At 41.7% G+C, this 11,203-nt stretch overlaps 1 long non-coding RNA gene across 3 annotated transcripts in view; it reads left to right on the forward strand.

Moving 5' to 3' along the window:
* The first annotated feature begins 267 nt into the window (after window positions 1-267).
* LOC102028218 overlaps window positions 268-11,203 on the forward strand; it is a 20,127-nt gene continuing 9,191 nt past the window's right edge. Inside the window, exons 1-5 of one of the 3 annotated variants that reach the window (XR_001231711.1) lie at window positions 268-428; window positions 540-587; window positions 1,193-1,289; window positions 2,358-2,501; window positions 6,561-6,617. This is a non-coding gene — a long non-coding RNA (uncharacterized LOC102028218). The remainder of the gene's footprint in view (window positions 429-539; window positions 588-1,192; window positions 1,290-2,357; window positions 2,502-6,560; window positions 6,618-11,203) is intronic. The other 2 variants (XR_264431.2, XR_001231710.1) reach the window with 2 other exon arrangements.

Below are 11,203 nucleotides of genomic sequence, written 5' to 3' on the forward strand. Positions count from 1 at the left end.
GTGTGAAGCAGCTGGGTCTGCGCAGCTGGGCAGTGCGCACCTGGAGGCCCGAGCGCAGGTGTCACTGTTTCCGCCCAAGGAGGAGCCAGCAGCCGAGACCGACGCGCGCGAGACGGGGGGGCTGCGCCCCCCACATTTTGCCCAAGAGCTGCGGCCTTGGGGGTTTCTGGACCGTGCATCTCCCGTGGAGGTCTTCGTGGGAGCGGAGGGCTGTGTGCGCCACAGGCCGGAGACGCCGCGCGCGCGTTCCTCGCGCAGCCGCAGGCGGGGGCGTTGGAGCCGCGAGGGGATGGAGGGGCGCGGGGCGGTACAGGGGTGCGGGCCGGAGACTGCGACCTACTCGCTGGGGCCCGTGGGACGCGGAAGAGGGGACCGGCGGGCGGCCGGAGCTGCTGTGCTTGGAGCAGACCCGGCGAGTGCCAGGGCAGGTAGGCCCGAGACCTCCTAGCCAGACCCCTTCCCAACCGTGAAGAGCGGAAGAGCCCAGTGAATTCGGGCTGGTGCTTTCTACTGATCCCTTCCCATCACCCCTATTCCAGGATGTGGGTTCGACAGCTGGCCCGTTTAAGTGCACAGCTTCCACTCGGGTAAGCGCTGAGAAAGTCGCAGGAAGAGACACAAGGACACTGGGGGATCCCAGGGCGCCAGGGCACGCCCAGGCAGGAGGATGCTGGCCTCCCCTCACCACAGCCTCATGCTGGGGTGGCTGGGGAGATGGGCCCCGGTGTTTGTGCCCTGGTGCCTGCACCAGAGGGTACAGAGACAGAAGCTCACATTCCGACTACAGGAGCGAGGGGTGTCCAACAACAGTGCACTCGGGCCGGCCCTCTGTCTGGATCAGGGATTGGGCTCCTGGCATTGCCCGACCAGCTTCTCCTTCCCTGGGACTCTGTGAACTCACCCTCATTCATTTTTTTTTTTATTAAGCCAGCTGTCAAATTCTGTTGTCTGCACCTAAGAATCTTAAGGACTCACAAGTTTTATTTACAACTGGTAAACATGAATACAATCTAACGGAACTGCCAAGCAGTTAGCTATGTCCAAAAAAAAAAATATTTCAGTGGATCCATTTTAAGTATTTAGTTCAGAGAAGTGTTTCTTGCTGAAAAATTAGAAAAAGCAACAACAGATTTCTCAGTGGCTTTTAAGTGCTTGGTCTGAGAAGAGCATGTTTATGTTTGTTGTCTTCTAGAGATAATTTCCACTCATTTTGTCTCGTGGTCACATCGTAATTGAGTAATATGCCATCGACACACATTATGTTGAATGAGGAGACCAAAATGTTTGGGGTAAGAACCAAGTGTCACTTGAGTCGGTAAACGATTTGATGTCGCACCTTCCAAGCATTGAAAGTCGAAGACATTGCCTGATTGCTCTCTCCCAACCGCCAATGAGAGAGAATTAATAAACTGAGGCCCAGCAACCTTACCACGGTGGTTTTCCCTGGGTTTTGGGTATCAGTGAAGAGTTTGGAAGTAAATCTGAGCGTGGGTTGGAAATGAGATGGTAAGGTCAGGGGTTACTGTCAGAAAATAATCTAGATCACAGGACCTTGTGGCCGTCGATCACCCCATAGCGCCATGCTCTTGACGCTGTTCTACATTATTTCAGGTAAGGGGATACGCTGAATCATTGCTCCTACTCCTTTATCCCAACCAAACATGCCGCATATTACATCTTGCTGTGTCATACGCCCTAATTAGGGGAGCACTGAGCAGATCAAAAGCCAGGACTGTACTATAAAGTGTAGTTCAGAAAAGTTCCTGTGACCATTGGGGCCATAATCTTAGGATCCAGCATTATTGGTTGCGAGTACATCCTCCTACCCCACTGTGTTTAAAGTGAAATCATAATCAAAAGAAAACCAGTGTCCCGTTCCCCGGTGGACGTGGACAGTAGAAATGCGTCAGAGCACAGAGCTAGACCTGACGTTGATATACGCAAGACCAAACAGACAAAGTGAAGCAGGGGCATCAGGCATGCGCCAGATCACCCTCTCTTTCTAAGTTGGAGGCTTCCAGCCGTGTCCTGCTCTGGCCCCAAAACGAGGCATGAGACACCTTAATAGACATGAAAGCAACCACACCTCTGCAAGTTGCTAATTACTCGAGCAAACAGTCCGTGTATGAGCTACTTGTAGAGATTCAAAGTCCTTTCATGGCTAATACCTTCTTCTGTCACCTTGACTCCTTCCCAGGTTTTGGTATTTTCTAAGGCTGAACAAGAGTACTAGCACAGACCACAGTGATTCCAAAACATAAAAGCGAAACTCCCCTATGCCCTTCCCAGCACTTAATTTGTAACTGTCTTGAAATATGATGTCCTGTGTAACTGATTATGACATTCTTTTCTTACAGGCTGCTCAAATAATGGTTGGTCTAATACACTGTTTTCTAGGATACTTCTGGTTATATTTATATGTTCAACAACATGATGTATTTTCATTAGTCTACCTGCCTATAACCTTGGTATCAGGATACCCATTTCTGGGATTCGTAGTTGTGAGTAAATTGTCTTGCTGATGATCATTTGTTAATTTAGTCAGTACGTTTAGTGTCTGCTTCTCCAGCCAGGAAATGCGTTAGAGGGACCATCTATGAAAAGTATAATCCTTTCTGTCATGAAATTCGTTCTTGTGTCTTTGAAGCTATTTTAAATTGTTAAATTAATTTATAAACTTCTGCCATACGAAAAGTCTGTTCAGCTGAGTGGATGTCAGGATGCAAAGAATGGTCAGAGTCCCCAAAAGCATTAGCCAAATGCCTGGTGAATGCGCAGCTTCCTGGTCCTTACCAGGAAGTGTTCCCAGGACATTGACAAACGGAGAGCCAAGACTTAGTTACTGGAGTGTTGTAGTCAGGATTTACAAGGGGAAAGATTCAATACAGGACACATAATTTATAGGATTATTTTATAATATTCACCCAAATAGTCAAATGCAAAAGAGTGCAGGAGATCCTTCCATGCACTACAGACCCAAAGAATGCAGCTGAGGGCCTGGATCCCACAGCCACGTCCTGCGTGAGTCCCGCTGAAGACCTAGAGCCTGCAGCAGTGTTCTTCATGCATCTGACTGGAGGCCTAGAGCCCACGACGATGTCTTATGCAAATCCGTATCAGAGGTCTGCGCTGGGAAGGCCCAAAGGTCAGTGGTGGAAGCTGGAAATGTGTGCCTGTGGGATGAAGGATCCGTGCCCGCAGGCTGAGAGATCTGCCCTGGAGCCAGGAAGCAACACTTCCTGGTAAGGACCAGAGCGCCCCCAAAAAGAACTATAGCCATCCTCAGTGACAGCCAGGATCAGAGCTCCTCCAATGATGAGAACAGCTGAGTTCATATCAGGAAAACCAGCGTGACAGCCTTCTCCAGGAGAACCAACAGCGCACCGTCTTTCCCTCAGTTCTCTTCTGTTACTGGCAACAATCCTCAGGTGGGCTTTGCACACCCAGAACCACGCTGACTCAGTTCGGCTGGGTGTCACAAATTGACCATTAGTGAATCCACCACCACATGGAGCCAAAGAAGGAGCTCTTAGAAGTAATTCAGCAAAAGTAAGATCAGATGTTAATGGCCTGAGAGAAATTTGGAAAAGTTCAACGGGGATTTCTAATGGATTTCTATTGTGTCTTACAGTGAATGGTAAAATATTCAACCTCCTTCCATTTTCTCACTCACGTTTTAGTAACATGTGCCTACCACACAAAATTATATTTAGTTCATTTGCTCAGCAAATGTTTACTGACTACCTGAGGCTCGTGCTGTATTCTAAGTACTTCAGTTACAGCAGTACGTAGACTGCACCAATATTAGAAACATACAGTCTACCAAAACTGATTCAGGAAGAAACAAAAAATCTGAATGAAACATGGATTAGGAGTTTGAATCAATAATCAAAAGCCTCCCAAGATGGAAATGATGATGATCTCATGGTTTCACTGGTTAATTCTACCAAACATATAAAGAATTCAAGTCAATTTTTTAACTCCCCCTTAAGAAACAAATGAATACTTCTAAACTCATGTTGTATGACCAGAACTTCCCTGATACCAAACCTAGAAAAGAATGATTCAAGAAAATTACTACAAGAAAAGAACCTTACAATACCTTTGATGCACATAGATATAAAAATGCCAGCAAACCAAGTTGTCCAGTATATTAAAAGGATCACACACCATGATAAAGTAGGATTCATCCCAAGAATGCAAGGATGATTCAACACACACAAATCTATAAATGTGACACACCACATTAACACAGTGAAGGCTAAAAATTGTATGATCGTCTCAAGAAATGCAAAAAAATTTTCAAAACTCAACAAACTTTCATGATAAAAGCTCAATAATTAAGTATAGGAAGACTATTCCTCAATACAATAGAGGCTGCATATCACCAAGCCACAGCTAACATCATCTCCAACAGTACAATGTTCAAACTTTTCCTCTGAGATCAAGAAAAAGAAAAAGACACCTAGTCTGTACACTTTCTTTCAACATAGTATGTAATAACTTAGCCAGAGCAATTAGGCAAGAAAAAGAAATTATAAGCATCTAAATCAGAATGAAGAAAATTAGTCTCTTTCTCAGGTGACATAATTTTTCATATAAAAAGCCTGACAAGTCCACCAAAAATTTGTTAAAGTTGTTAGAATTCAATAAATAGATTCAGTAAAGTTTCAGGATACAAAATCTGTGCATAGAAATCAGTCATATTTCTGTACACTAACAATGAACTATCCAAAAGTAAAATCAAGAAAATAATCTTGTTTATAAAAGTATCAAAAAATGAATTTAACCAAAGAACTGAAAGGTCTATACACCAAAAATTATAAAATATTAATTTAAAAAAGTTGAAGAAGACACAAATCAATGGAAAGACCTCCCATGTTCGTGGTTGGGAAAAATTAATATTATAAAAATGTCCATACTGCCCAAAATGAGCTATAGATCGAATGCAAGTACTGTCAACATTCCAATGACACTGTGGTTTATTGAAAGGAATAGTCACTGCTTAAAATTTTCTTTTTTCTTGACTAATTTTGCATATTTGAATTTAGTAATCAGAATGACTGACCTGAAAACAATACGCAGTATAAGAACCATTGTTGAACTCCTACCATCTTGTATGGTGAAGCTCTGCACCATTTCCAATTTTTTTTATTACTTGTTATTGCCTTGATTGTTCGATCAATCTTACATTCTTCAGTCTGGTGGACTGAGCAACTTCGTTGAAGAGAACAGCATGGAATGTAGCAACCATTGTTAATTCCTATCATTTTGTTTTGAGCTCAAGTATCGTTTTTGTTGTTTTTATGTTGCTTCAATTTTGTCTTCACTGTTGTTTTGTTAGTTTTTTTAATTTTTAAAATAAATTCCAATGACATTTTTCATAGAAATAGAAAAATTTCTAAAATTTGCATGGAACCACAAACGACTCGGATTAGAAAATGCAATCTTAAGTAACAAGAACTAAGCTGGGAGCGTCAGACTGCTTGATCTCAAAATTTACTACTATGCCACAAAATTCTAAACAAGATGGTACTGGCAAAAACACGCAGACATGTACTCCAGTGAAACTGAATGGAGAACCCAAGAATCAACCTGCATATCTGCAGTCAACTAACTTTGACAAAAGTGCCAAAATCACAGAATGTGGTCAGGACAGTTTCTTCAATCAATGGCAGTAGGACAACCGAATACAGGAGGCCAGGGAATGAAATTGGGCAATTAGTTTTTAATACAATGGAGGCAATACAATAGAGGGAACATTGTTCTGGGCGATTAGTTTTTGAATATGAACCCCAAGCCCAAGCAACAAAAGCAAAAATAGACAACTGGGATCATACCAAGCCAGAAAGACTTTAGCAAAGGAAGCCATCAACAGTGAAGTGAAAACCTGCATATTGGGAGAAAATATTTGCATACCACATACATGATAAGGGGCTGACATCAAAAATGTGTAAAGAACACCAGTAGCTCACTAGCCAGTGAGTAACGTGATTCAGAAATGGGCAAAGAACATGAGTAGATGTTTCTCAATGAAAGCATACACATGAAAAATGTTTAGCATTACTAATCATTAGGGAGATGCAAATTAAAAGAGCATAAAGTTGTCTAGATTGATCCAGATTGTAGCAAATGGCCAGATCTCCTTCTTAAGGCTGAGAAGTGTTCCATGTGTGGGTATGTGTGTGTATGTGTGTGTGCATGCACACGTGCATGAGTGTGTGACATTATCTTTTCCACTTGTAGATTCATTAAGAATTTATGACATGATACCGAGCATATTAGAAATACTCTTTCATTGCCCTCAGCCCAAGAATCACATTAATCCAGCAACAGTTTTCTTATCTCTATTATAAAGAACCACTGGAATTACTATTGGGTAATTTTTTTCCAGTGACTACCTGAGACCTAAAATGGGGATTTTGGTATTTCAGCCAAATTTATCTCAAACTTAAATATTGTTTGCATAGATGTCAAGAATGTTACTAAAGTTCTGACAATAATTTCTTGGGTGACCATGCAGATACTGTATATTTATGTGTGCCTCTATCTATTTTCAGTACATCACATCAGGAACTTTAGCAGTACAAGCAGAGAAGAATCCTTCCACTGCACTGGTAGGTAAAAATGACTGGGGGCTGGGGATTTAGCTCAGCGGCACAGCGCCTGCCTGACAAGCACGAGGTCATGAGTTCGATTCCTGGTACCAGAAAAACAAAGTAAAAATGAATGAACCCCATCCAGAGAAAAAAATTTCATTTCTCAAACAAAGGATACCAAAAGGAGATATCGCTGCCTCTTAACCAACAGAAATCTAAACAAAATGCAGATGTGTGCAATTTTTCTTTACAATATTTTTAATTGATATACTTGAACAGAATACTTGAACAATTTTATAAAGCATCAGAATAATACAGAATGCATGAAACAAACCAGAAAATCAGAAATGAAAATTTAAAAAAGATATGCCACTGAAGTTGACATATCAACTATGACAGCAACATCACATACATTCATGTATTGAAACACAAATGTGATCAGCATAATAATGTTAAATTGTATTGAATGGCTCCTATATGCTAAGTGACTTATTAAACTTTTTTTCAGATTATCTCACACCAAATACAATTAGGTAGGTAATTGATACCTACTTTATAGATGAGAAACTGAGATTCCACTAGTACAAGCAAGTATCTCTAGATCTAGAATTACATCTACATGAGAAGTGATAGGGCTGACCCTTGAACAAAGAAAGCGCAACTCTGGAATTCGACCACTGAGCCATTGCTTGGGGAATGTGGCAGAAAAAACAAACGTATCAGGGAAGAAGGTTGGGGGTGGGAAGAATACAAAGAGAGCACTAGGCGGGCGTCGTAAGATGATCCAAAGACTTCGCAAACCAACCAAACAAAGTAAAATGGCACATGCTATTTATTTAGATGTAATCACATACCTTTTATTTTTTTCCATTTCTCCTTGCAGTTCACCATTTTACTCTGCGGTTACTCTCCCTCTGGGTGAGAAACTCCTCTGAGTATTTATTTTAACACAAATACACGGATAATAAATCATCTCAGCTTTTGTGGGTTTGAAAACAACCTTGTATTCTCTTTGTTCTGAAATATTCTTAGCTACATACAGAATACCAAGTTGACAAGGAATGCATCATCTTCATGATCTCATAGTGAGTGGAAAAACACTACCCAAAACAGAGAATTCTAAATGAAAATTAACAATGAGGATTCATCAAAAGACACTATTAGTAGAGGAAAGAAAGGTAAGCCACAGAGGAAGAGTTGCTTTCACACCTGCCACCAGCAGAAGACTTGTATCCGTGGAAGCACCAAAGGGCCCAGCCATGGGGCTTACACCCTGCCCAAAGTGCATCAGCACCCCGCAGACACACGTGGGCCCCACATACATTACTGCATCATCCACCACAGCCAGGTATGGAAACAGCTGAAGGCCCAGCGGGGACGTATGTGTGAAGAAACTGTGGTATAGTGACTTGGTTACTTTTCTCATTGCAGAGACAAAATACCCGACACCCAAAGTTAAAGGAGCAAAGGTTTATTTCAACTCATAGTGTGTAGAAGTTTCAGTACATAGTCAGCTGTGTCCAAAGCGGGGTAGCATGGTAGAAGGGCATCACAGAGAAGAAACAGTCCCTGGCAGAGCAAGCAGGAGACAGCAAAGCACCAAGCAGCCCTGGCAGGCGGTCTTCTCTCTCTTCCTTTATATTCTCTCCAGGCTATAAGCCACCCACACTGGTGCCACTCACAGCCAGGGTGGAGCTTCCATTATCCACACCCAGAACTATGCTAATTCTGATCAATGGACTAATTCGGTACCACACACCCTTAATCCCAGCATCACACCCTTAGTCCACATGCCCACACCCTAGAACCAGCCACCTCCAAAAAACCCACTTATGAGTGCATGAGGCTTTGGGGGGACATCCAGATACAAGGCCAAGCGGGTGGGAAGTGGACTACTGCTCAGCTTTTTAAGAAGGAGAAAGGACATTTGCAACAATAGGGACAAAAGGGGGGACATGATGCCGCAGGAAATAAAAATACTGCATGAAAGGCAGAAAAATTTCACCAGCTGTTCCTCAAAGGACTAGTATCTAGAATACATAAAGAACTCAAAGAAATCAGACCCCCCAGTTTTAAAGACCCAACCCAAAACTGGGCATCTGAAATGAATTGATGCTTCTCAAAGAAGTACAAGTGGCAAATAAATATATGAAAAAATGTTCAACATCACTGGTCATCTGAGAGATGCAAAGTAAAACAACACTGCATTTCCATCTGACCCCAGAAAGAATGGCTATCATCAAGAAATCAACCAATAACAAGTGCTGGAGGGGCTGTGGGGAGAAAGGAACCCTGCTCCACTGTTGGTGGGAGTGTAGACTGGTGCAACTACTGTAGAAATCAGTGTGGAGATTCCTCAAAAAGTTAGCACTAGAGGTTCCACTTCACCCAGGTAGTCCCCTTCTTGGTAACTTCCTGAAAGAATTAAAAGCATCGTGCCACAGCAATATATGTACACTCTTGCTTATTACAGCACAGTTTGTAAGAGCTAAATCTTGGAAACAGCCTAGATGCCCATCAGTGGATGAATGGATAAAGAAGATGTGGTTTTCTATACAATGGAGTACTACACTCCCATGAAAAGGGATTAAGTTGAGACATTTTTAGGTAAATAGATGCACTTTGAGAACATAATTTTGGGCCAGGAATATAGTTCAGTGGAACCGTACCTGTCTGGCAAGCATGAGGTCCTGAGTTCAATTCCCGGTACCTAAAAGGGAAAGAATATAATTTTAAGTGAAATAAATCAGACACACATGTTTAACTATCATGTTGCTTCTCTTGCATGAGAAACTGAAAGCATAAATAAGGACCAAAATGAATGACAGATACTGGGAAATAGGAAGAAAATGTTCAAATGGGAAGGGGAACAAGGGAGGGGGAAAGGAAGGAAAGGGAAGGAATAGAGATTTTAAAAATTAGAAAGTGGAAGGAAAACAATAGAAACAAAGTTTTGTAAAGGGAGAGGGAAAGAAGAATTGAAGAAAAGGGAAAAATGAGAAAAAAAGAATCAAGATCTAGGGCTGAGAAGAGGGCTCAGTGGAACAGCACCTGCCTGGCAAGGACAAGGTCCTGAGTTTGATTCCTGGTACCAAAAAAAAAAAAAAAAAGCATCAAGATCTATCATGTACAGGTACAAATGCCTTATGATGACTTATGATGAATGTTATCATTTTGTATATCAAATATGTACCAAAGTAATTAAAAAGAAAATAATAAAAATACTGTGTGATCTCACTTGTGGGTAGGATCTAGTAAAACTCAACTTCACCAGAACAGAAAACAGAGGAGTGGTCCCAGGGTGGGAGGGGAATGGGAGCAATGGGTCCAAGGCACAAACTTGCAGTTATTAAATCAGGAAATCTAAGATGCAGATTGGTATTGTGTATCAAACGTTTGCTAAGAGAGTGTATTTGAAGGGCTCTAACCATAAAATAGGTGATTATGTGAGGTGATGCACATGCTTATTTTATTCGATTATAGCAGTTATTACAGCCTGTACATGGGTATCAGAATATATTGTAAAATTTAAATATATAGACTGAAAATACAAGCAATGTGCTCAAACTCATCAATAATCAGGAAAATGACAATTAAAACCACAATGAAATACTGTAACAAACTCACCAGCAGAACTGTTAATCTGTTGACAAGAACATGAAGCAACTGTTCATGGATGTTTAAATTTCTACGACCAGTTCAGAAATTTTTTCAGCAGTATCTTCCACAGCTGAACATGTGTATAACCCATGATTCCATAATTCTCCTTCTAGATGTATGCCTAAGAGAGATGCTGGCATGTATCTTGTGACAGAAAATATAAGTTTATAGCCTCCTTTTCCATAAGGGTCAAAACTACAAACAACCCAATTAATTTTCCACGAGTTTGAGCACACTTGCAGAGTGGGGAGTAGTAGAGCAATGAAAAATGAACCAACCCACTTCTGTACGCAACATCAGTGATATATTTCATACAAACATGGTTTTGGGCAGAAAACAACAAGGCACAAAACAATGCATACTGGGTGATTCCATTTATATAAAAGGAAAACCACCGGGAGGCTTTGGGAATCAGCTAGTAGATTCTCTGGTGGAGAGACACGCAAGTAACTTCCAGGTGCTGGGGACGAGCTCTTTGATATATGCAGTGGCTGCATGAGTGTCTGCACTTCATGGTAATTCTCCAAGCTGAGACTTAAAATGTGTGCGCTCTCAGATAACCATGTTACACATCAGTCTTTAGGTCTGAAGCCACACCTCTGCACTCTGCTATAACATACAAGGGAAAAAATATTGAAACGTCTCAGTAGATTCAGAAAAAGAATTGAATAAAATTCATACAGACTCATGATTTAAAAACTGCTGGTGGTGATGGGCCAGGGATATAGCTCAGTGGCACAAGCACCTGGCTGGCAAGTCCAAGGTCCTGACTTTGATTCCTAGTACAGGAAAAAAAAAAATGCTGGTGATGCCCTTTTGCTGATAAATGATACATATCAAAAACTTACAGCAGGGGCTGGGGATTTAGCTCAGCGGCAAAGCGCCTGCCTGGCAAGCACAAGGTCGTGAGTTCGGTTCCCGGTACCGGAGAAAAACCAAAAAAA

This window comes from Chinchilla lanigera, unplaced genomic scaffold (genome assembly GCF_000276665.1).
Source record: "Chinchilla lanigera isolate Chin_1 unplaced genomic scaffold, ChiLan1.0 scaffold00110, whole genome shotgun sequence".
Classification (NCBI taxonomy): domain Eukaryota; kingdom Metazoa; phylum Chordata; class Mammalia; order Rodentia; family Chinchillidae; genus Chinchilla; species Chinchilla lanigera.